Source organism: Geotrypetes seraphini, chromosome 9 (genome assembly GCF_902459505.1).
Source record: "Geotrypetes seraphini chromosome 9, aGeoSer1.1, whole genome shotgun sequence".
Lineage (NCBI taxonomy): Eukaryota > Metazoa > Chordata > Amphibia > Gymnophiona > Dermophiidae > Geotrypetes > Geotrypetes seraphini.
In genome coordinates this window covers 133,185,184-133,211,415 of record NC_047092.1, presented here as the reverse complement: position 1 = coordinate 133,211,415, position 26,232 = coordinate 133,185,184, and positions in this window count along the sequence as shown.

Genomic DNA, 26,232 nt, shown 5'->3' with positions numbered 1-26,232 from the left:
TTGGGATCTTGGTAAGTACTTGGAACCTGGGTTGGCTACTGTTGGAAACAGGATAATGGGCTTGATTGGCCTTCAGTCTGTCCCAGTATGGCAATTATTATATTCTTGAAATCAAACCCTCATCTCTGGTACTGCTGCTACCATGCTGTAATTAAACCTGAAAAATTCCTATATCATACAAAAAGGCAAACATTTGGAGAAATTTGGCCCACCATAATTTTTAGAAGTTGCTAAAAATTAAATCTGAGCTGTTTCAAGTGATAATTTGATTGTCTCCCTTGAACAAATCTTTATCCACATAGAACTTTTTCAGGATAGATATACATGTAATTAACAACTTTCAATAAAGTCTTTAGTGAATTAATGGCTCCTTTTACAAAGGTGCGCTAGCATTTTTAGTGCACGCACAAGATTAGCAGGTGCTATAGTGCGCTAGCCGAAAAATTACCGCCTGCTTAAAAGGAGTCGGTAGTGGCTAGCACACGCGGCATTTTAGCACACGTTAAAACCGCTAGCGCACCTTTGTAATAGGAGCCCTAAGACTTGAACCCACCTATATACTCTTTTTGTATTAAATAGGTTGATATTTAATAGATTTGTTTCTTATGAAAAGGTCCAACATTGTAAAATTTAGAGCGAATTACAGTAATCCAGCCTTAATGTTATCATGGTGTGAATCAGAAGCGTAGCCAGCCAGCTGAGTTTGGGCAGGCCTGAACCCAAAGTGGGTGGGGGTGAGGAGGGAGCAGGGCGGGCACAACCTTGTGGAGTGCAACTGCACCACTGAGCATATTCTGTCCCCATACCTCAGGAGCTGGGGCAGCGGCGAGTGTTGACACGCCCTTTATCGGAGGCAGAGCACTGGGCTGCATGGATGCATGCCGCCACAGTGAGTGGGATCAGCGCAGCATCCTGGCCCTGACACCATCACATCTTTGTGCCGTGAGAGAGACTGGGTGGGCCTGAGTTCAAGTTCAAGTTCAAGTTTCTTTATTCTTAATGAATCGCCTATTTTAAATTACTAGGCGATGTACAATGCTACAAAAACTACAAATAAAACATTGGTGTCAATATATAAACTAACTTTTGTTATCATATAAAAATACATACATATAAAAAAAAAATATTAATTATGGGTGAAAACATACAAGAGTAGTGAGGATAAATAGGGGAGAAATTACAATGTTTGGACAGGAAAGAGAAAGAAACAAAAAAAGGAAAGAACACATAGGAGGGAATTCTGAGTTAATCAGTTTAAAAAAACTATTGTTAAAATAATTATGTATCGTAAGCATCTTTAAAGAAAAATATTTTTAGTGTTTTTTTAAATACAGCTAAATCTTTTAATTCTCTAATATATTGTGGTAAGAGATTCCATGACTGTGGGGCCATAATTGAAAACATGTCATGTCGTCTGATACCTATTACTTTCAACGAAGGAACTGAAAGAAGGTTAGAAGAGGTTGAGCGAAGAGAACGTGTAGTGTTGTAGGGAATTAGCCACCTATTGATAAATTGTGGCTCATTAAAATTAATGGCTTTGAAAACTAAAAGTAGTAATTTAAAAGTAATGCGGTGGCTTACCGGGAGCCAGTGAGATTTGATTAACAGGGGGGGTGACGTGATCATATTTTTTTGCATTGTAAATTTATTTAACAGTAGTATTCTGTATTAATTGCAGTCTTCTTTTTTCTTTTTGTGTGATATTAATAAGAAGAGAGTTACAGTAGTCTATTTTGGAGATTATTAACGAATGGATAAGAATATTAATAGATTCGGGTTGTAGGAACTTGGAAAGTGAACGGATTAAACGTAATTTATAAAAGCACATTTTTACTGTGTTACTGATGTGGTCATGATTGGGCTGGCAGGGCCCACCAAGGCCTGCCTGTAGCTACATCCCTAGTGTGGATCACTGTAACAAGACTTGCCCTCTTGGAGCTAGATGCACTAAACAGGACTGGTAAGACCGCGTGGGTCCGCTCCAATCCGATTTTTGAATGATTCTAAAAGAACTACTGATGTACTAAAAATTTTGCATGAAAATTATTTGCGCGGAGGTTTGTTATAATCCCCGATTCGCCTGTCCGATTAATCATTATGAGAGCGACTCACACATGCGCAGAGCCGGCAGGGGAAGCCTGAACTAGAGAGTTGCGCGGGGACAGAAATCCCACCCATCCCCACCCGTCCCTTCCAAAGTCCCACCCGTCCCCACCCGTCCCTGTGAGGAATCCCACCCGTCCCCACCCGTCCCTGTGAGGAATCCCACCCATCCCCACCCGTCCCCGCGAGGAATCCCTCCATCCCCACCCGTCCCCGCGAGGAATCCCTTCCATCCCCACCCATCCCCGTGAGGAATCCCCTCCATCCCCGTCCGTCCCTATAAACTTCAGAAATAGTTATTTCATTTAATTATGCTACTGAATTAAAGGCTCTGGTAGAGACCCATTTACGTTACTCGAGAGGGTTCAGAGGAGAGCGACACGTCTGATAAAAGGGATGGAAAACCTTTCATACGCTGAGAGATTGGAGAAACTGGGTCTCTTTTCCCTGGAGAAGAGGAGACTTAGAGGGGATATGATAGAGACTTATAAGATCATGAAGGGCATAGAGATAGTAGAGAGGGACAGATTCTTCAAATTTTCGAAAAATAAAAGAACAAGAGGGCATTCGGAAAAGTTGAAAAGGGACAGATTCAAAACGAATGCTAGGAAGTTCTTCTTTACCCAACGAGTGGTGGACAACTGGAATATGCTTCCAGAGGGCGTAATAGGGCAGAGTACAGTACTGGGGTTTAAGAAAGGATTGGACAATTTCCTGCTGGAAAAGGGGGTAGAAGGGTATAAATAGAGGATTACTGCACAGGTCCTGGACCTGTTGGGCCGCCACGTGAGCGGACTTCTGGGCATGATGGACCTCAGGTCTGACCCAGCAGAGGCATTGCTTATGTTCTTAAATAAGCAAAGAGATTTTAATAATTTGGAAATATTAATTTGGATGAATACATACTTTGTAAACGCGTTTCTACCAGAGCCTCTAATGTTTATAAATTTTTATCAGCACAACTAATATACTACTTTATCCTGAAGAAAAAAAAAAGAAATATAATTTTTTTCCTACCTTTGTTGCCTGGTTTCTGCTTTCCTCATGTTCTCATTCAATTCCTTCCATCCACTGTCTCTCTTCTCTCTGTGTCTTCCATTTTCTCTGTTACTGTGCCTCTCCCTGTCTCCCCCCTTCCAAATTGGTCTGGTACCCATCTTCTTCCCTTCTCTCCCCCCATAGTCTGGCATTTCTGTCTTCTTCCCTGCCAGCGTCTTCGCCCCACTCTCTCTTCCCCATTTCCCTTCAGCGTCTTCTCCCCCCATCTTCCCCATGTCCAGTCAGCGTCCTTCTCCCCCCTCTGTCTTCCCCATGTGCTTTCAGTGTCCTTCTCCCCCTCTGTCTTCCCCATGTCCTTTCAGCGTCCTTCTCCCCCCTCTGTCTTCCCCATGTCCTTTCAGCGTCCTTCTCCCCTTCTGTCTTCCCCATGTCCTTTCAGCGTCCTTCTCCTCCCTCTGTCTTCCCCATGTCCTTTCAGCGTCCTTCTCCTCCCTCTGTCTTCCCCATGTCCTTTCAGCGTCCTTCTCCCCCTCTTTCTTCCTCATGTCCTTTCAGCGTCCTTCTTCCCCCTGTCTTCTCCATGTCCTTTCAGCATCCTTCTCCACCCCTTTGTCTTTAAGGGTCCTTCTCCCCCCCCCTTAGTTTTACTCATTTCCCTAAAGCGTCTTTTCCTCCCTTTCTCCCTCCCTGCCCCTTACCTTCGTGGCACTTCTCTGCCTGACCGACAACATGCCCGGTCTGACAAACCTCCCTGCCCTGTGGCCCGGTTGCGTCAGAGATGACCTTTGCATTCTATGGATGCATTAGCATTTATCGATAGCTGAATCGGCTAGCGTGCCTTAGTAAAAGGTCCCCTTATGTTTCATAAATATTTTTTTCTTATGTAATAAAATAAGTCATTTGAATATGACAAGCTAATTTTCTCAACTAAACAGCACCTGGATGTTAGTCCTGAGTTTGACAGCACTCCTGGCGCACCTGTGGGAGGGGAGTAAGTTAGTAAAACATGTAATTGGAAAAACTTTTCCCCCATCTACAAAGCCAGACGCTTGGCACTTCAGTGATGGTAATGTTTATGTGTGTCCACCCCGAATGGATTTGGGAATGAGCAGCTCTCCCCCGGTAAACCCTGCAGTTACATCTCTTGTTTCAACTGACAGTGGGCATATAGTTTGATTTTTATACCCTCAGGTTAAAGGCAAGTACGGGCCTGCCTCTTTTTACCTTCGGTTTTGCCCAATATCCGGCAGCAAAGGGTCTGCAACAGAACATTCGGTGACTTCTGGTCCGGGGCCGCCATTCCGAAGCTTGTGAGTGGCTCCCAACAGCCGAGCTCGAGTTCCGGACGGCGAAGAGAAGATGTGTCTTTCCACCACCGGCACTGATGCTTCTCAACTCTAAATGGTCAGCACCTCATAGCTAAAGCCCGCCGAAAATGCCTGGCCTTATGTTACTATCTGCTTCTGTCGATTCCTAAGCGGGTTCAACTTCTGACTTCAATTGCTGTAAGAAGGTAATTTTGCGGCTACAGGGCAGGGAGGTCTATCGGACCGGGCCTTTTGTCGGTGGCTGTACACCCACCCCCTAAGGCTGCACCAGGGGCGGGCTGCACCAGGGGCGGACCGCCCTCCCCCTGCCCCCCCTTGAATTCTTCTTACCTGCCCTGCCGCAGCACACAGCGGACCGGAAGTCTTCCCGATGTCAGTGCTGACGTCGGAGGGAGGGAGGGCTTTGCTTAAGTCCTCCCTCCCACGTCAGCGCTGACATTGTGGAAGATTTCCGGTCGGCTGTGTGCTGCGGCAGGGCAGGTAGGGAAAAGAAGACGCAGCTCGAGTGCATCCATGATCCAACCCCGCAGGAACCCCGCGATCCTAGGAGGCGTCCCCACGGGATCCCCGTGACCCTAGGGAGCATACCCACAGGATCCCCGCAACCCTAGGGGCCATCCCCATGGGATCCCCGTGACCCGAGGGGGAACCCGCGGGATCCCCGTCATCCCCGTTCCCATGCAGCTCTCTATATCGGGCCCTGTTATATTACCGGCAATTTTTGGGGAGGCCATGGCCCCTGTGCCCCCCCCCCCCGTTTCGATGCCTATGCATTACCTCAGGATGCTGAGACTGCAGCTCTAACCAGTAGGCTTCTCCTAGAAAGAGGTAGTGTTATCCATAGATCATAATGGTGAAGGAAGGAAATGGATCACAGAAGAAGAGGTAGAGATTACTTTTATTAAAATAGCCCAACGTGGCCATGTTTCGCTTACTGCAGGCTGCTACTTTTTAGTCTGCTGTTATTTTGTGAGCCATTCAGTTTTGTATCATTCTGTAAAGCTTTTAATTTTGCATCTTGCTGCTATCTTTTAGCTTCTTGATTTTCTGTCAAGTCCTTTAAGACTAATTTTATATGTTGCCTTTTATCAGGTTATTATTTTTTTAGCCTCCTGCTTTTAGTTTTTTTATGGTGTGATTCAATTACTGACCTCTACATGAATATATAATTTTTTAGGCTGCCAGCACTCTCTGCTCTTACCCCCCCCCTCCCTTTACAAGGCCACACTTGCATTTTTGCACCGGCCGCTATGGTAACAGCTCCGACGCTAGTGCAGCTTTGTAAAGGAGGATGTTATTAAGGGGAGGTGTGTTTTCAGAACCCCTTTAGGTATGTGTTAAACTATTTGGTATGATTAGCTGCTTGATTCACAAACTGCTTTTAAATGAGACCCTGAGTTTCAATTCATTGTACACACGCTATTGAAATTGGAGCATTTACCACCCCTTTTACGAAGCCACATTAGGTTTTTATTATTGCCGGCTGCGGAGGTATTAGCTCTTACACTCATAGGAATTCTATGAGCGTCAGACGGAGCTTATACCATCATAGCCGGTGATAAAAAAGCCTAACAAGGCTTTGTAAAGGGGGGGTACCTAACTGTAGGTGTCCTTTACAGAATCAGGGCCACAATGGGGCTCATTTTCAAGCACTTAAGACACATGAAATATCATAGGTTTTTATGGTACTTTGTGTGTCTTAAGTGCTTTATAAATGAATCTCAATGTCTACCAGTTTGTCCCAAGTGTTTTTTTAAAAACACACATAGTAGGGTAAAAAATAAGCACCCTCTGAACCTCCAAACTTAGGTGACCTGTGTATGGCCATTTGGTGGGGGATGGGCTGGGGAGGACTTCAGTGGCTGGGTGGGTGTAGATGGGCTGGAGTAGGTTTTAACAGAGATTTTGGCAGTTGGAACCCAAGCACAGTACCGGGTAGAGCTTTGGATTTTTGCCCAGAAATAGCTAAGAAAAATTTTTTAAAATTGAATCAGGTTGGGCAGACTGGATGGACCATTCGGGTCTTTATCTGCCGTCATCTACTATGTTACCCTCTAATCTTACACCTTTCCATAAAAAGGACTCAAATGCCCCAAAAGAGTACGGTAATTTTTTTGCAGTGTAAAAATGAAACAGAGAAAACAATGTTTACATGGTTTAGATACCTTTCTTTAAAAAAAAACAAAAAAAACCCTTTTCTCCCTCTTTTCTTTTTGACTAATTACCTTTGTGCTTTGATATGCTTTTTCTTTTACTACATATTATTTTGTACATCACGTAGATATGTCTCAGGTAGGTGGTGTATCAAGACCCAATGAATTAAACTAAATTAGATTATGGTATGTTACAGCAACTTAAAGCCCTAACACAGCTTGATAACGTCTCCTCTGACTTGTAACATGGTTTATATATTAATAATGAAATTATATTTAGCTTTCGATTAAGTTCCCAGAAGAACAATGTCTGGGATTTGTTGTAATACCTTTTTGCTGCAGAGGTAACTGCATGTGCACAAGTGAAGAGGCGTCCTTGTAAAACCCGTAAGATTCCTATTTGGATGAAAATCTTTTATTGCTGTCTTTCACCTTTTAGAGATGAACATTCTCTGATCTCTGATGTCTGAAACTGCAGTACTAGAGTATTGATTTTGTCTGCTCCAAGGCTCTGAGACAGAGATTACAGCTGGTGCTAGAAACCATTATTTTAGGCCATCCCATCAGTTCAAAGTCATGAAGAGTAAACTCTATCTATGTTATTTTAGTTTAATGTTCTTTGAGACTGTCATAGATAATTTATTATGTGCTTTATGTTTTGTGATATGCACTCTGCATGAAACCTAATTGCTTTCGTTGTGAAAATAGCAAGAATCCCAAATAAGTATGCTGTATCTGTATACTAGTAGAGGGTAATTGCTTTATTTGTGTTAAGCCCGTTTCACAAAGAGAAAAGGGCTTTTAAAAACAATTCCTCAGATTCTATATAGGTCGCCCAGAATTGGGTATGCATATTTGGGTGCCTAGGTCTGATGCACGCACAAATAAATGATTGAGGCATCAATAATCAATAATTGATGTTAATTGACAAAAATTTATATTTCGCACACATCTGCCTTAGGCACTATTCTATAACATCTGTGCCTATATTGTAAAATGTAAAACTCCAAAGGGGCGTGGCAATGGGACGGGCATGGGTGAATCCCAGAAGTTAGGCGCAATGTTATACAACACTATAAATTGCATGCCCAAATGTTGTAAAGTGTGTGCCTTCAAGGGGAACAGGCAGGCAGGCCTTCAAAGGGGGGACAGGCCTTCGGGGGGTGCAGGCCTTCAAGGGGAGGACAGGCCTTCAGGGGAGGGAGGGCCCTGGTGTAGAAGTACACGGAGGGAAGGGGGAGGGGTTCAAAGAGATGTGCATATGCCGGACTTTGGGTGGGAAGAAATAATGGGTCTGAAAATAGAGGAGAGAGAGAGAGAGATGATGGACATGGGTTTTAGGGAGGGAAGGAACAGAAAGGGAGAGAAGTTGGACACAAGGGATGGTGTGGAGGGGGGGTTAGAGATACTGGTTAGGAGTGTAGTTGGGAAAAGAAAGGGAGAGATGGTGGACCCTGGGGTGGTGGGGAAGGAGGGAGAGCTGCTGGATGAAAGGGTAGCTAAGAAAAGGTGGATCTGTGGAGGGAGACAAAAAAGGAAAGATGCCAGACATCCGGGGGAGAGAAGGGAAATGGAAGGGGAGGACAGAGATAGCAGATGGATGGTTAGCACGGAGAAAGAAGAAAGAAGGAGACCCTGGCAAGCAAGTTATCAGAAGACAACCAGAGCCTTGGACCAACAAGATTTGAAAAATAACCAGACAACAAAAAGGTAGAAAAACTAATTTTATTTTCTGTTTTGTGATTACAATATGTCAGATTTGAAATGTGTATCCTGCCAGAGCTGGTGTTAGACCGCAAACGTGAGCTAGGATTTAACAGAGAGAGGAAAAGTCCTTTTTGTTTCTTTATTTTATTTACACCACAGCGCCAGTGTGGTTAGGAGAAGCCAAAGGGGGGGTGAAAAAGCTATAAAATAAACCCACCAGGATGTTTGAAAAAAAAAACCCAATTGGGCAGGAAAATCGAATCGATAAACCAATTCAATAGGCTGAATCGAATCGAAATTTTTTTTCCTGAATCTGGCAGCACTAGTTTGCGCTACTGTCTTAGACTTTAGGACCTGGGATTGGGGAAAGATGGCATCCTCAGTACTTTATAATGCAAGTGAAATGAGGATTTGGTCAGATTTTTGAAGGGTCTGCACTCTGCAGAAGAAAAATATTGTATTGGCCGGGGACATGAGACAGCAGGAAATGGGAACTTTTCTTCCTTCTATTTTTGTGAATGGAAAGGCTGAAAATGTCAGAGAGTTCAGTTAAAATATGTGCTTTATAAGAAAATATAATAATGTGTTTTATAAAGTTTATAGCATTGCTGGCCTACCCAGTGAGGTGTTCCTAGTGGTGGTGGTGGCAGCGTGTCAATGTGTTGAGAGGAAGAGGTGATCTGGGAAATTCTGCTGAGCAAACTCCGGGCCCATTTCCACCCCCCAGTTAGTCCACTCCACTCAACTGGTTCACACACTGAGTGGGTCTTTGGGTGTTGTTCCTGGGTAGTTGTTTTGGGATCTCTTCCAGTGGTTTGTCAGTATCTCCTTCTGGTCCAAGGAAGGAAACTTTGTTAACCTTAGCACTGACCTACAGAATATGTTTGTAACAGCGCTGCTTGTGTGGCATTAGTCTATGTAGTGATCGAAAGAAAAACCCAGACCTTTGCACATTTTTGCACTATATGGTGGGTGTATGAGGAGATTCACATTTCCTGCACAGCTAAGTCCGTGTGAAGTTACCTTATGCTGTATTTGACATCTAGCAAAGTCTCTGTTTGGAAGGAAAGATCTCAGCTTAAAAATGAAGTGGCCAGAAGTTATGGTAAAAGCAGATAGCGTAGCTGGTTTTAAGAAAGGTTTGGACAAATTCCTGGAGGAAAAGTCCATAGTCTGTTATTAAGACATGGGGGAAACATCTGCTTGCCCTGGATCGGTAGCATGGAATATTGCTACTCTTTGGGTTTTGACCAGGTACTAGTGACCTGGATTGACTTCCATGAGAATGGGTTGCTGGGCATGATGGACCATTGGTCTGACCCAGTTAGGCTATTCTTATGTTATGTTCTCATCTGTAGGGGCCTTTGTTTTCACTTCTTATTTTAATGTATTTTTTTTCAGAGAACTTATCAGTGTTTTTTATAATGGGAACAAAAATGGAAGAGAATTAATGTGTGTGGAATGGGGAGGGGTAACTAATTTCTTCATCTAAATAATTCAATCCACCTCAACCAGACATAGGAGAACTCACGCACCATTCACACACCCTCCAACCAAAAACGTCAAAAGATAAAAAACAGTTTGACAACCTCCTAGCCATTTGAGCTGCAACACTCGACCCCCAACTGTACAACCTATTGACCTCGACCACAAACTACAAAACCTTCAAAAAAGAAATAAAAACCCTTCTATTCAAAAAACACATAAAACCGAACTAACACAATCAGAACTGTCCCAAGCATCACCTGCAACTACTCCATATGTACTTCTGATGTCATGACAATTCAGACATAATTTATGTTATGTTACGGTATGTTTGGAATAATGGTTACATATATGAGGTTCAATAAAAGAAAATTTTCACTGCCTGTTTCTATTATGACCATTTATTCAGTTTCATGGTTATTACAAAAAATATTTTTTTACATGGGGGGGGGAGGGTGTCAAAAAATTATGGGCCCCAGGTGCCACATACCCTAGGTACGCCACTGCGTCCAAGTATACGTCCTGCCGAACTGATCGTCTAAGTCGCTAAATCATCCATCTTTGTACCATATTTTTGTCCAACTTTTCATCCAAGTCAAAAATGCCTAGAATAAGCCCTGTTGGACATGGGAGGGGTCTGCAAAGTGATGGACTGAACACCCAGACATGGCACATAAATAGTGGGGTACCTTACAGGGCACTACTGTGAACTTCACAAAAAGGGTGCCATGTCTTCTCCTCACTACAGCTCCCTTATAGGTCACGGTGAGCCCCTAACCACTTCCAAAATCCCATAGATCCACTTATCTACCACCCCAATAGCCCTTAGGGCTGCAGGAGCCACTTATATGCTAGTGAAAAAGGGTTTTGGGGGTGTATAGGGGAGTGCACATGTTTCAATATCAATGCAGTGATTACAGGAGCTTATGGGCATGGGCTTATGGGCTTATCTCCATGGATCCCGAACCCACCCCTAAGATGGCTTAAGACGCCTCTGTGCAGCACGACTAGGCTTTCCTATGCCAGGCTGCCAGGTGATGATGTTCTGGAGGCACAATTTTCAAGTTGTGATTAATATTTTTATGGGGGTGGGGGTTGAGGTAAGTGATCACTGGGGTAGTGTATTTGCAGTGCTTATCTGGTCACTTTAGGTGGTTTTTTGTGACTTAGACCATGTTTTAAATGGTCTAAATCAGTGTTTTCAACCATTTTACACCTATGGACCGGCAGAAATAAAATAATTATTCTGTGGACTGGCATCAATCTGTAGACCGGCGGTTGAAGAACACTGGGCTAAGTCGTGGGCTAGACCCCACCCATCTCTACCCAATCTCCACCCCAGACCCCGCCCCCATAATAGTACTAATTGTACCTTGCACGTCCCGTGCCTCATCTGGAAGTCTTCCCTCTGACGTTGCAACGTCAGAGAGAAGGCTTCTGGTTCAGGCGCTGGATGCCTGTAGGAGCCATTGCCTGTGGCTTTGTGCACTGAATCAGTTAGGACGAGGGAGCTGGCTCAAAGATAAGGTTTTTATATATATTTGTCACAATAAATTTTGCCTGCATCTTATACACATCTGCAGTTCGTTTTTGTTTGTTCCTGGTTGGTGTTTTTTCTGCAGACAAGGTTGGACCCTTCCTTCCTTTTTTGTTGCTCAAAGATAACGCCGCATCGATCGCACCGTGGACCGGCGGTTGAAGAACACTGTTTTGGGCCTGATGCACGTGCTGGCCCTGTGGACCAGCAGGAAATTTCTGTGGACCGGCACTGGTCCATGGACCGGTAGTTGAAGAACACTGGTCTAAATCACAACATCCAAGTTCCGTCAATCCTGTGTTGTATAACTTTTGGTTATACATGCAGTACAACTAAGTCTAAGCCTGCCCACATCCAGCCCAAATTCCACCCTCGACACTCCTGACATGCCCTGTTTAGCCATGGTCGTTCAGCAGCACTATGAAGGCCTAGGTCGTGTTTAAATACGTCCAAAACCTGGTTTTATAATTGGCATTTGGACGTTTTTGACTGATGATCGTCCAAGTGCCGACTCAGGCCGGTTTTGGATGTTTTTCTCTTTCGATTATGAGCCCCACAAAATTTTAAGTTTGCTTTTAAATGCTCCCAGGTTTTCCATCTCTCTCATTTCCAGTGGCAAATTATTCCAAAGTTGTGTTTCAATAACATAAAATATGTAAGAACATAAGAACATAAGAAGTTGCCTCCGCTGGGTCAGACCCGAAGTCCATCGTGCCCAGCAGTCCGCAACCACGGCGGCCCATCAGGCCCATGACCTGTAATGTGATCCTTCTCTAATCCCTTTTATACTCTGTCTAAAACCTATCTCTACTTCTATCTGTATCCTTCAATCCCCCTATCGTTCAGGAATTTATCCAATCCTTCCTTGAACCCCCGTAGTGTACTCTGCCCTATCACAACCTCCGGAAGCGCATTCCAGGTGTCCACCACCCTCTGTGTAAAAAAGAACTTCCTAGCATTGATTCTAAAATTGTCCCCTTTCAGCTTCTCTGAGTGCCCCCTTGTGCTTGTGGTTCCCAATAATCTGAAGAATCTGTCCCTTTACACCCTCTCTATGCCCTTCATGATCTTGAAAGTCTCTATCATGTCTCCTCTGAGTCTCCTCTTTTCAAGGGAGAAGAGCCCCAGCCTTCCCAACCTGTCTGCGTATGAAAGGTTTTCCATACCTTCTATCATTTTCGTCGCTCTTCTCTGGACTCTTTCAAGTATCGCCATGTCCTTCTTGAGGTACGGTGACCAATACTGGACACAGTACTCCAGATGCGGACGAACCATCGCACGATACAGCGGCATGATGACTTCCTTCTTGTAATGCCCTTCTTAATAATACCCAACATTCTGTTTGCTTTCTTGGAGGCCGCTGCACATTGTGCCATTGGTTTCATTATAGTATCTACCAGCACACCCAAGTCTTTTTCAAGATTACTATCCCCTAGCACTGACCCCCCCATTTTATAGCTGAACATCGGAGTTTTTTTCCCTAAATGCATGACCTTGCATTTCTCTATATTAAAGCGCATTTGCCATTTGCTTGCCCACTCTTCCAGTTTGTTTAGGTCCCTTTGTAGGTCTTCACATTCTTCCGTGGTTCTAACCCTGCTGCAGAGTTTGGTGTCATCTGCAAATTTTATAACTTCACACTTCGTCCCCGCTTCTAGGTCGTTTATGAATACATTGAACAGCAGCGGTCCGAGCACCGACCCCTGGGGAACACCACTCGTGACCTTCCGCCAGTCCGAGTAGTGGCCCTTCACTCCAACCCGTTGCTTTCTGTCTGCCAACCAGTGTTTAATCCATCTGTCTACGTCCCCTTCCACCCCGTGGCTCCACAGCTTCCTAAGAAGCCGCTCATGGGGCACCGTGTCAAAGGCCTTTTGGAAGTCTAGATAGATGATGTCTATGGGTTCTCCTTTGTCCATCTGGCTGTTTATCCCTTCAAAGAAGTGCAATAGGTTTATTTGGCACGATCTTCCCTTGCAGAAGCCATGCTGGCTCGCTTTTAGTTGTCCGTTTTTTTCTATGTGTTCACAGATGGTGTCCTTTATTAGTGCCTCCATCATCTTGCCTGGGACTGAAGTCAGGCTTACTGGCCTGTAGTTTCCCAGGTCACCCCTCGATCCCTTTTTAAAGATAGGTGTGATATTTGCTATTTTCCAGTCCTCCGGGATCTCCCCAGTTTTCAAGGACAAGTTGCAAATTTGTCGGAGAGTTTCCGCTATTTCGTTCCTTAGCTCTTTTAGAACCCTTGGGTGGATTCCGTCCGGGCCCGGTGATTTGTCGCTTTTTAGTCGGTCTATCTGTTCGAGGACCTCCTCATGGCTTATCTCTATATGCACCAATTTTTCTTCTTGATCTCCTCTTATGATCTCTTCGGGTTCTGGTACATTCGATGTGTCCTCGCTCGTAAAGACCGACGAGAAGAACTTGTTTAACCTGTACAATTGATATTTTCCAGTCTGAGTTTATTATATGATGGAACTTCCCAACAGAACTCTATTTGCAAACATTATCACTCATAATGGCTGATAAATCTGAAATCTGATCCTATACTCTATTAGGGAGTCAGTGAAGTTATTTTAAGATAGGTGAAATATGAATATACTGGCTACAACCCATTAATACCCTTGCTACAGAATTTTATGCTAGCCAAAGAGCTTTCAATTCATTCTTACATATTTCTACAAGGGTCCATCTATAAAGAATGAAACATGAAGCATTTACATGTTTCTGGCCCCCAGCTGTGCAACTCCTTGGGAATGACAATTTGATTAGAAGTAAATTACTGGGAATTCTGGAATGGCTTTAAATACTGGATGACGAGAGGCTCTTTAGTTCTGCAGAGGTGAGATAGTGGGGGCCTAACTGTTGGATAATGGAAGAGGAGTACTCAAGGATATTAATTTTATCTAGAAGGATAGGATGAAGAAAATGATTGCACCATTAATTTTACTTTTTCTATTTATGGCTCTATATCTGTAGCTCACTTTGAATGATCTTGATAAGGCATATAATCACTCTGAAATAAATAAATTGGTATTGGAAGCAGTGATACAAATCTAAATGAGCAGAACTGAAGTTGGGAATCAATTCAATGTGAAAAGTAAGGAAATAGAATGTACAGCACAGCAGCAGGTCTTCAATGCTTAAAAGCCCTCTGCTGACAATAGCTTTAAAGAACTGGTACTATTTTGCTTGCTGCCACTCTAGGGATCCTAATCTGCCTAGTGGTAGGGCAGGTCCTTCAAGACAGGTGCTGGTAGAGAGGTGTGAAAAGAGATACTGACTGGAACAGGATGAAGAATTGTAAGAGAGGAAGCATAAAAAGTATGAGGGGTGGAAGAACTGAGAAAATAGACATGTAATGGTTTTCTAACTGAATTGTATTCCTTGGAGATGGCCAAGTTTTCTTTTACGATGTAACCTGCATTGAACCTGTACAAGGTAGTTGTGGGCTATAAGAATCGTTATAAGATAAGGTATGATAAGACACTATGAGAGGTTGCTGAAAAGTTCTCAGCTCAAACAATCATCTTCCTCAATTCTGAGCATTATTTTGCCACTGTAGCTGAGTGTGTTATCTTATTTTGTTAATTGCCAATTTGCAGAAATGAAGTTCTATGTTTTTTTTTACATTGTTTCAGATCATTGATTGAACCATATCCACATCATTCTCATCTTGGTTGGGCTAAGAACTTTTCAGCACCCCCTCGTACTAGGCTGCTCCTCTGCACTGCTGAATTGTATGTATGGACAGTTTACTAGAAATGCAACCAGACATTTTTGCCTATGACTTTTTTTTGGTTTTTTAATGGTATTCACAAGTAGACATTTTGAGGCAAATTCTATAAACGGCGTCTCGATTATAGGCGGCCTACTGCTGCCTAACTAGCCAATTTGTACACACATTTTGTTAAAAAAAATATCCTGCAGCAGGCAGCCTACATTGTAGGCACCTCCAGGAGCCTAGGGAGGCCCAGAAGGGCCTTAGGCGACCTTAGCCGGCCTAGGTGGCCCTATGCACCTCCCCAGGCCTGCGGTAGGTGCCTGAAATGTAGGCCAGCAAAATGCTGAGCTTATTGCAGCAAGGGATCTCCCTGCTGCGTTAAGTTTAGCGGCTGTTACTGTGACATCCCCCTCCCCCCATGAAGACTACTGGCAGGAGGAATGCCCAATCCCTTCTGTTGGAACCCCCCCCCCTCACCGCAAACATTGGTGGCAGGAGGGATGCACAGTCCCTCCTGCCAGACACCCTCAACCAAAGATCATCGGCAGGAGGGATGCCCAATGGGAGTGGCCTAAGTGATCTGGCATCCAAGTGCATCCAATTAGCCCAGGTGCCTAAGACCCCTCCTACAGGAGGGGCCTAAGTGCCTGGGTTAATTAGGACCTAAGGCCCCTCCCCGGTGCATCTCATGATGCATTGGAAAGGGGCAGGCCCGCCATTCAAGTGAAGGCAGGCCAGCTGGCAGGAGACAGGAAGGATGCCTCCAGCCAACCATCACCAGAAGGTATGGGGGTTCTGGGTGGGGGGTCTGGGTGGCTACTTTATGGAGTGGGGGCATGTCCGGCAACCTACCTGCCGGCAATATTTGCAGCGATGGGGGGAGGGTTCCGCAGGAGGGATTGGTCATCCCTCCTTCTGGCGATGTTTGCGGCAATGGGGGGATTCTGGCAGGAGGGATTAGGCATCCATCCTGCCCGTGATGTTTGTGCAGATGGAGGGGGTTCCAGCAGGAGGAATTGGGTATCCCTCCTGCCAGTAGTCTTCGCAGACGGGGTACAGGTTGTCACGGCAGTAATTACTATGTTCTTTGTGGAATATAGGTTATAAGGAGTCGCAAAAGATAAATTGGTTCATTTGACTGTAGTGTTTTAAAAACTAGTAGCACTATTTTATAAGTGATTAATTAAGTAATTGGTAACCAATGTGATTTTTTGAAAAGTGGAGTAATATGATCATAAGAACATAAGAATTGCTGCTGCTGGGTCAGACCAGTGGTCCATCATGCCCAGCAGTCTGCTCACACAGCGGCCCTCTGGTCAAAGACCAGCATCCTAACTGAGACTAGCCCTACCAGCACACATTCTTGTTCAGCAGGAACTTGTCTAACTTTGTCTTGAATCCCTGGAGGGTGTTTTCCCCTTTGACAGACTCTGGAAGAGCATTCCAGTTTTCCACCACTCTCTGGGTAAAGAAGAACTTCCTTACGTTTGTTCGGAATCTATCCCCTTTCAATTTTAGATAGTGCCCTCTTGTTCTGCCTACCATGGAGAAGATGAACAACCTGTCCTTATCTACTAAGTCTATCTCCTTCAGCACCTTGAATGTTTCGATCATGTCCCCTTTCTTGCATTGTATATAAGTTGTAATGCAGTGTTTTGGATTTTCCGTAGTCTTTGAAGATCTTTGGTTCTTATGCCTTTGAACAGAGAGTTACAGTAGTCTAGTTGTTGAATTGCTTTTATCTCATTCTCTGGTAACAAATTCCAATGTTTAGTTACACATTGGTGGAAGAAATATTTTCTCCAGTTTGTTTTAAAAATACTTCTTAGTAGCTTCATCTCGTGCCCCCTAGTTCTAATATTTGTGCTCTGCTCCCTCTGTCTTATAAGCTCTCCATATTGGCTCACTTTATCTCCAGGCATGCTGAATAAGGAGCTTGTTTCCCCCTTCCATCATATCTGTGAGAAATAGATTCTATTCATGTGATAATCTTGTTGCTCAGCCATGTCAAGACCTTATAATTTCAGTGTGTTTTCACCATCTGTATTCAAGTTCACCAGCCAGCTGAATTCACTAGCCTCTCTTGCCTGAGAGAGCTGGATCCAGAACAAACTATGATCTGCAGAGACAGTAATTCTTTTTCCAATACATTTCAATAGTAAGTGATTGTTGTTTTCCTTTGGATTGACTGCATTAAAGATAATTGGGTCAAGAGATTTGTATCTTCAATGGTGATATTAATATTGGTTTAGCTCTGTGAAACAGAAAAATGGCACTTGAAGGTGCAAATATTAGTGCTTGGTAAGCATAAAGCCTGTGCAGTATTTGCAGGGGGCGTGTCCAGCATCTGCCTGCATTTACCACACAGAGCAGATGCTCAGCATATGTGTACCATATTATATGCAGTAGCAGACAGCATTTGTTATACTTTAATATGATATGAGCCCCTCCAAAATAAATACATATAGAATTTTCATGGCAGGGCACCCCTGTCTCCCTCCTTCCAATCTAACTAATAATTTTGTCTTCTAACTCAACCCCTGAATGCCACATAACCTGTCACATCAGATCTTCCTCCCTGTTCACAAATCTCCCCCCACCCCGCCAGAGCTTGACCCCCCAACCTCATGATTCCCTGGGGAGGGGGGTCTCCAGAATGGAGCAGTGGCCCATGGTGGGTGTGACTTTCCAGAGGATGTAGCGTGGAGCGGCCGCTGCAAGCACGCCCAAGCGGCACAAACACGTCATCGCGTTTTTTTGTGTTGTGACGTCATAGAATCGCCCATTCTTCATACGCAGTTATTTCTCCTAAAATAGTTTTTTCCTATTAGCTCTTATAACAGGGTCTACATGGTGGACTTTGCCATTTGTAAGGTGCACAGTTCCCTTTCCAGGCAAACCTATTTTCAACTTACCATGGCTCGGACATCCTAAGCATTGCACAGTAATGTTATATTCAACTCCTATAAGAAGTGGAAAGCATCATCAAAGTGCACCTGGAAGGTAGATATGCCACAAGTAAAATACAGGCTGGGATTTGAACCCTCAAAGCCTGGAAGATTGGTAGAGAGTGCCTTTCCTCACTGAGCTACAGCTCCAATGCCTCTGGCTCCCTTGTCATATCATATCTTAGTGAAGTGCTAAGGGAAAAGGAGTTTAGCTATAATGTCATAGTAGGCTGAGATAAAAGAGTGGTAGCTCAATGGTTAAAAGCGCTGCTTTCACTGAGCTCCAAACCCATATTCCCAAGTGTGCTTGAATACATGTGAGGTGGAGCTCCATTTTTCTCACATGCTAATCTTCATTCTAAGCACTGTACTAATGCATATATGACTGTAAGTAATCTGTTCCGTTTAGGCGTCATACCCGGAAAAGTGCTGTTTCTTTGCCTTGCGTCATTTGTGCTGCAATTCTTTAATACATAGTTGATATTTGTTTTCTACTTGAAAACCTTCCAAATCTTTAGGCATTCCTTTGCTTAAACTTATTTGAGTTCATCCTGATATGATCGCTAATGAGCATAGACAGCTCAGTCAAGTATGATATGGAAGGGTGGTGAGATGGCCCTAAGTAGAAGCAGCTGTAGCTCTATGTGTTAGGAGCCTATGTGTTAGGAGCCTGTGCTCCTAACATCCAGAGGTTGTGAGTTCTACACCCAGCACATCTTTTAATTGTGGCATACTACTTTGAAGGTGCAGATTGATGAGGTCACAATGAGGTCAGTTTTGTGCAACTGAAGACCTCCATTTTGCAATGAGGGAAGCTGAATGTTAAAGTGTGTACCTGTTTATTCTCTTTTTAAGTGCTGATAATGTGTGCTCATTTTTCTTTGCTTTCAAAAGAGAGCCGATTGCAGTGCTGTTAGAGGGCTTGGACAGGTGTTGAAGAATGATCCAGTTAGGGGGGGGGGATGTTTTTGGTGGGGGAGGGTGTTCAGCATGAGAGAGAACAGGTTGCATTAAATATTAGACAATGGCTGCACATAATAAAAGCTGAAGCAAAATATTGATATGTAAAGGCAAGGCTAAAGAGTTACCAGGTGTCCTGGCTGAGAAATGAATATAAACTATTTGCTAACCTTACTCAAGACTTGAACCCCCTGAAGTATGGAAGATGAAAAGCAATGCCTTAAGGCATAGAGCTTCGTATCAAAGCTTAGAGATGTGAAGGAAATGACTACAACGTCACTACAGCTGTATATGGCAAAACGACATCCAATGCACTTCCAATTAGATTTGAATCCTAATGGTGCCTATGACGTCAGCCGCTAATTAGGCGTGCCTAGTATATAGAAAGCTTTAGCACAGCCATTTTTCCTATGTGAGTTGGTGTTTATGGTGTTCCATTTCCTCAATGATGAAACTTTGTGCTATGACTTGCCTGTTCTCCTTCATACTCCCTTTTGCCTTTGACACTCCTCCCCACCCCCATTATCTGTATTTCTTTAGTTTATGGATTTTTCTGGGTGTTGGTGTGAGGGATTGTTGAGGACTTAGGTTTTGTGTTAAGTGTGGAGGGGAATCAATTGTTAGGGAAAAGAAGGGGCCAGGCCAGGTTACACAAAGATGTCCACACCCACCACTCTCCCTGCTTTCATAATGTCATGGTCTGCCCCACCTCCATTTTCCATATCTGCAACTCTCCATGCAAGAAATTTGATTTCCGTTTTGGAACCATGTTGTAAGGTGAAGACATCTTTTCAGGCTACTTGTAGAACACGTTCAAACACACCCCCATAGAACACCCAATGAGGTGTGATGGGCGTGGTTAGGAAGCGGGCCAAGGGACCGCGCCCGAACGGCGCCCATAGGCATAGAGAAAGTTTTCCCACCATGCTGACGTCAGACGCTACATAGGCGTGCATGGGTATAAGAAGGTCCAGGTGAGCAGTGTTTCTTTTCTATTCTGTCCTATTGCTTATGCAGATGTTTGAGACTTTACTCTGTCTTAGTCTTTTACATTTTTTTTCCTATCTCTGCCTCCCATTTCTCTCTATTCCACAGAGCTACATGTCATTCTAATATGTTGTTTTATCTTTTTTAGAAGCAGCTCAGATAGTAAGTCCAGGTGAGAATGATATTTTGTAAGCTACTTAGGTGTCCTTATGATAGAACTAAAGAAACCAACCAGCAAAAACTGACTTCTCTTTATGGGCTTTCATTGTGTGCTATTGTTTATAATAGTTATTTTATTTCTGATATCTCTTACTCTCCATTCCACAGGGCTGACAAAAATTACTGAGAAGACTGATAAAGACCATGCTGGTAGAAATTTTGCTGGTAGAAATATGGATATGTAAGTAAAATGGATGTGTTCATACATCTGAGAGGGTTTACTCATAGAGCTAAAGTTAATTCTTTGTAGAATCAAATTACAGGCAAGTTAAAATCAGGTGAGGAATGGTTCTGTGTACTAACTCATTGATAAGAATAGGTCGGGTGTGTTGGGGGGGGGGAAACACTGCCATTCAGTGGACATCCAATCAGTGTACATGGTTCAGGTGGAAAACTCCTAATGAGTGGCTAATGGCTGCCATTTTTAATAAGGAGTCTAAAGGTATGTTAGCAGCTCTGTTACTTCTAGGTGTGTGTTCTGCCACAACTTCAGTGTTAAATTTGGAGACATAGGTCTTTGTTAACAGTTTCTCTCTATTCTTCATTTCAGGTTAACTCTGCTCATCACCTATGTGTTTGCCAGAGAGAGACCAGACGAGCAGCTCAGCATACCAGCTTGCACCTAGCCAAACAGTTGTAGGTGAGAATGATATATGGTAACCTTTATTTGCTTACTCTACTATTCTTCACTTGAGTCACTCTTCTGATGAGTGAAATAAATGTTTACAAAGCTAACATGTTTCACACTTCTATTGTTCTCTTCACACAGGTATCCTTGATGACTTTCAGGAACAATAGTAAATTGATAATGTTGGCCTCATAGAACACCATGGCACACATTCCTGCTGTTATATGCACACAAACTTTTTGTTTTCAGTTAGTCTATTCCCTCACATGAGTTCTAAACAGTAGCAGTGGAGGATTACAGGTGATATTAACCCACACCATCAGCGAGTTAAGGCTATTGCTTTAACAACTATACCACGGTGACATCTAAGCAGCTCAACATAAATGAGGTTAACACATTGCTTCAGGGAAGGGAGGACAGATATGGACCTTGGGGGTTGAACCCCCTGTTTGTGAACCTTGTGTAAACCAGCTTCTCCTCTTTTCTGTTTTCAGGTGTCTTAGACAGGCAACTGCAGTATTGTCAGATGGAGTTTTTATAGTACTGAGAGCAGTGCAGCTGTGAGCATCTTTGTGGTTTCCACACCTGCTTAACCAAAATAGTGCAGCTCAAGAACCAGGAGGATAGATTGAGGTATGTGGCCTTTACTCCCATCACCTTCCGTGAAAGGAAGAAAAACACACATGTCTCATTTGGATTCTCCTGGTGTGGAGCCAACTCTTACTAGCAGTAACCCTATTCCTCAACAACAAATCTACCACAGTGACTTAGATTATCTTCCTTATGTAGCCATTTACTTTGGAACAGGGACTGGCTTACTTTGCACATCATAGCTGAGATGTCGTCATCTACCTACAGTTGCATATACCCTTGCATTCACTTGCTTCTTTCCTAGATTCTGCAATGATGACATCAGAGTGGCTAGCAGGTAATAGAATGAATGACAGACCCCAATAAAGATTGTCAAACTTTCTATATGTCACCTTGTTGTTATATTGAAAAGGGCCCATTCAGCAGTCCCTCCTGAACCCCTATCTACCTTGGACTCTGTCCACTAAACTGCTGATGCTACAAGGTTAAAACCACACAGGAAAGTTTAAACTATAAAAATTTTTTTTATTCAAATAGAAAACTTTTTTAAAAATTTAAACTTTAGAACAAAATAACTATTTACATAACACATAACGCAGGGAAAGAGGGTGGGTGCCCCCCAAGAGCAGCTTGAGCTACCTCAGGCGAGGGGGGCGGAAGAGGTGCAGTTATTGAGAGGGTGTATGGCTGCTGGCACCATGCCCTCTTTCGGCTACCAGCCGCAAGAGGGCATGTTCCATCCTCTCAACACACCCTCTCAATACCTGCATCTCTTCCAAGAGGGCAGAGTAGGGCTCTATCTCCCTGACCACCCCCTCCTGAGGCTGGTCGGGCTGCTCCTGGGGGGGGGGGGACAGCAAGGAAAGGGGGTGGGATGGGAACAGGAAGGGCAGGAGAGTGAGGGGAAGGGCTATGGGTGGGGGAAGGGGAAGGTCCAACAGGGGATGGTAGTGGTGGTCCTGGAGGTAGTGGTGGGGCAGGCGGTGGGGGTCCAGGTGGCAGTGGTGGGGCAGGCAGTCCAGGGGGGCAGTGGTGGGGCAGGCGGTGGAGGTCCAGGGGGCAGTGGTGGAGGTCCAGGGGGCAGTGGTGGGGCAGGCGGTGTGGGTGGTCCTGAGGGCTGCCAGGCCTCCTCCTCCTCCTCCTCCTCTTCCATCTCTTCTTCCTCCTCCTCCTCCGCCGAGGACCAGGGTGGGGCTCCCTCCATTAGTTGCGGGGCCTCCTGAGGGGGTGCCTGCGCTGCTGCTTGACAAGAGAGAAATAGGATACAGTCAGATATGTCCACAACACTTTTGAACATGACATTCTTTACTACGTTATTTTCTTCAAATGCTAATAACAGGATGCAAAGCACCTACTCCACTGTAAACATCAAAATGTAGCGTAAGTAAGTGAGGCAAGTAGAACACCATAACGCCATTGTGACATGATATCACAATAGCAGCTTTACTGCAGATTTTATGATTAAGAATGGTTTACAGCTACTCAAGCATTTTCATCTATTTATTCTGGTAGGCTGATCACAAAGAAACACACGCTGGACTCATTACTCACCGGCTTCAGCGTGCAATTCCTCCCTCACCCCCTCAAGGAAGGCCCGCTCCTGGCGCCTCAGCAGCCGCCCCCCTTTTCCTGAGATCCTCAACCTGGATAATAGAGAGAGAGAGAAAGAACAGAGAGGGAGGGATATGATGAGTGCCATCTAGCACTGTGGCATAACATGTTTACTTAAGTATTGACCTCTATAAGCACATAAAAATGGAGTACGCTGCCCTCCAAGAGCCCCTATCTGCTTTGCTGCCTGCCTCCACCCCTTCTGCCACATGTTTTACATGAATTTATTCACGTACTCCAGCATTTTCCCCTTTCTGTGCTGGAGGCATCGCTATCTCTCTACTGTACCTGGGACAGTGGGGGGGGGGGGGGGGGGGGTGAGGTGACATGGCCAGCATCACAAGGAGGAGTGTGGGATTGAACTCACAACCCCAGGGTGCTGAGGCTGTAGCCTATCAGCACTGCCCCACATTACAGCATGTCCTGGTGAGCTTACAATCATGCAGCAGGGGCAATAAAATAGTTTGGTCAGAAGGAGCAGCGTGGCTTGAAACCCCTGACGTCAGGGTACTGACGCTGTCACTTTAAACGTCATGCCACTATCTTCCTAGACCAGCAGATTGATACAGGAAAGTTGAAGGTATTTGAAATGACATAGCAGCACTTTAATATATTTGTTTTCCTTTGGCAAAGTTGATTTCAAGATATTTCTATTACAAATGCGAAGCTTGTGACCCAAAAATTAGTTGTGTGCATGTTGTGAATGGAATAGATGCCTTCTAGGAGCTGAATTTGTCATTTGAAATCCTTCTACTGCTCCTTTGGGATGTGCTTTAATTTCAGTATTCAATGTAAAAGATTTATTATGCACAATTGTAGTTTTTAAAAGGAATCAAAATTTACCCACAAAAACATGAACAATTTGATTGAGACAGGTTTCCATCATTACATTTTACATGATTATTTGTGAGGGCCTGACTTGGAATACTTACTTCCCTGGGACATGAGGCTCTTCTGTTATACCGCCGGGTCAGGCAGGTCCAGGAGTCCCTGAACTGCAGGTATGACCTGCGATGGCCTGCCACTCTGAAATAGTGGTGCTCATGCACTAAAAAGAGCCTGGCCAGCAGCCTGGAGTCTTCAGTGGTGAAGTTTGGCTGTCTCCTGGCAGCCATTTTAGGAGAAATAACTGCGTATGAAGAATGGGCGATTCTATGACGTCACAACACAAAAAAACACGATGACGTGTTTGTGCCGCTTGGGCGTGCTTGCAGCGGCCGCTCCACGCTTCATCAACACTGTAGATTACATCCTAAACCATGCCGATATCGCTGTTATACAAAAAAGTACAGCAGAACGCTTAGAAGCTTACCATGTAAACCTAATGAAACTTCACCTCCCTCAAACACAATGACAAATTATAAATGAAATAAATGAAGATTGGGAAGTAGGAGGTTCACATATTTTAGCTTAGCTATGCATGTTTGGGTGGGTGGAAAAAAAAAATATTATGTCTTTGGTAACCTTAGTCAGGACTTGAACCCCTGACCTTTGGAAGATACATGCAGTGCTTTTAAGCACTGAGCTATGTTGGGGACTTGGGAATGGGAGTCTCCAGAAATGGCTTTAGGTACAAGCTTTGACAAGGGGTAATCATTGCAAGTATCTACAGGTGTATTTGATCTGAGAACACCCAATGAACGTCCAAAACGATTTCAAAATTCTAACGGCTTCTATGACGTCAGATGCTACTTTATGGTTAGGGTTAGGGCTACAGTTAAGTAGCTTGGTAGCTCAGTGAGTAAACGCGCTGAGCTACCAAGGTTGTGAGTTCAATTCCCAGCTTGTCTTTTACTTGATTATAACATGAGGGGTTTATGCTGCAGGAGTGTGTTGTTGGGGTGTTGCAGGGGTGTCTAGGATGACAGAGAATAGTCACTTGCATTTTCAACAATGCATTTGAATTTCTTAAGATGAAACCTTAGTGAGCCGGGGGAGGAAGGCCACCGCAGCCTCGCGCCTCAGATGAAAAGGTTAATTTTTTAGGGACTGTGTAAGCTGATCCGGGACAGTCTTCAGCGACTCGGAGCCCTCCTCCCGGCTGGGCAGAAGGAGGAGGCTTTGGCGGTGGTGGTTTTGGTGGTGAGTGAGGGCGGGAGGGGGGAGTCGCCTGGCTGCTGCATCTGCACTCCTGCTGGCCACAGACCTACTGATCACAGAGCAGAGATCACAGAAGCACGCAGGTATGTGCGCATGCGCGGCTAGGGTTTTATTATATAGGATATACACCTATCGCATCTCATTTTCATCACAAACACATTAGCGAGACTATACACAATACATTACAAAGTTGAGCTTGGGTTTGATAAAATAAACAGCATAATTTTGACTCTGTATTACATTTATTGAACCATACTTAAGAATATGGGTGTTGCATCCATGACAACGGTGCTTTACACCATTGAGCTACCAGCCTTTTGCCTCAACTGACTGTGATATGATAGCTAAGTAGAGTATACTTTAGCACATCACTAAGGTATGCTATGACAGGGGAACCAGAGACACAGATGTAGGTCAGTGAGTAAAAGCACTATATCGATCATCTGTAGGTTGTGAGTTCAACTCCCGGCTTGTCTTTTACTTGTGGCATATCTACCTTCCAGGTGCACCTTGATGATGTCACAATGAGGTCAGCATTGTGCTGCTTGCTACTTCCTCTTCCTGTGAACTGGAAGCCACATTCAGGTCTAATCTGTGTTTTGATTCTGTTTCTAAGTTGGGCCAGTGTAAGTTATGGGATTTACCTTTGTTCTGAAGAATGAGCTGATTGTTGCAATGTTTTAAGACCAGGAGAGTGTTCTTTCGAGCAAGATATCACTTCTAAACTATCCTCTCTGAAATAATGTCTCTGGGAAATCGAGAGAAAGCTTATTGGATGACTTAGGGTGCCTTTCCTGCCAGTCTTTGTTTAACTTAAACGAAGTTTATAAAAAGTCTATTTGGTGTTCAAAGTCCTAGCCTTTCCACTTCTAATAGGAGGTGAGTATGACATTTCTGTACAGCTTTCTGTGTAGCACACATCTACCGGTTCCCACCTTACATACTGATAATGTAAGTTCAACACCCACTCGGTACATTTCATCTTCTAGTTCTCATTTGAAACATAACATATTTTTTTTCCTTGTATTAATGGTAAACTGTACAATTCTGATATCCTAGAGGAAAAAGATACAACACAGCAGTGTTCTCTGTCTGCCATTCCCTACCTCACTGATATTGCTAGATCAACTAATATATAGTTTACAAAAT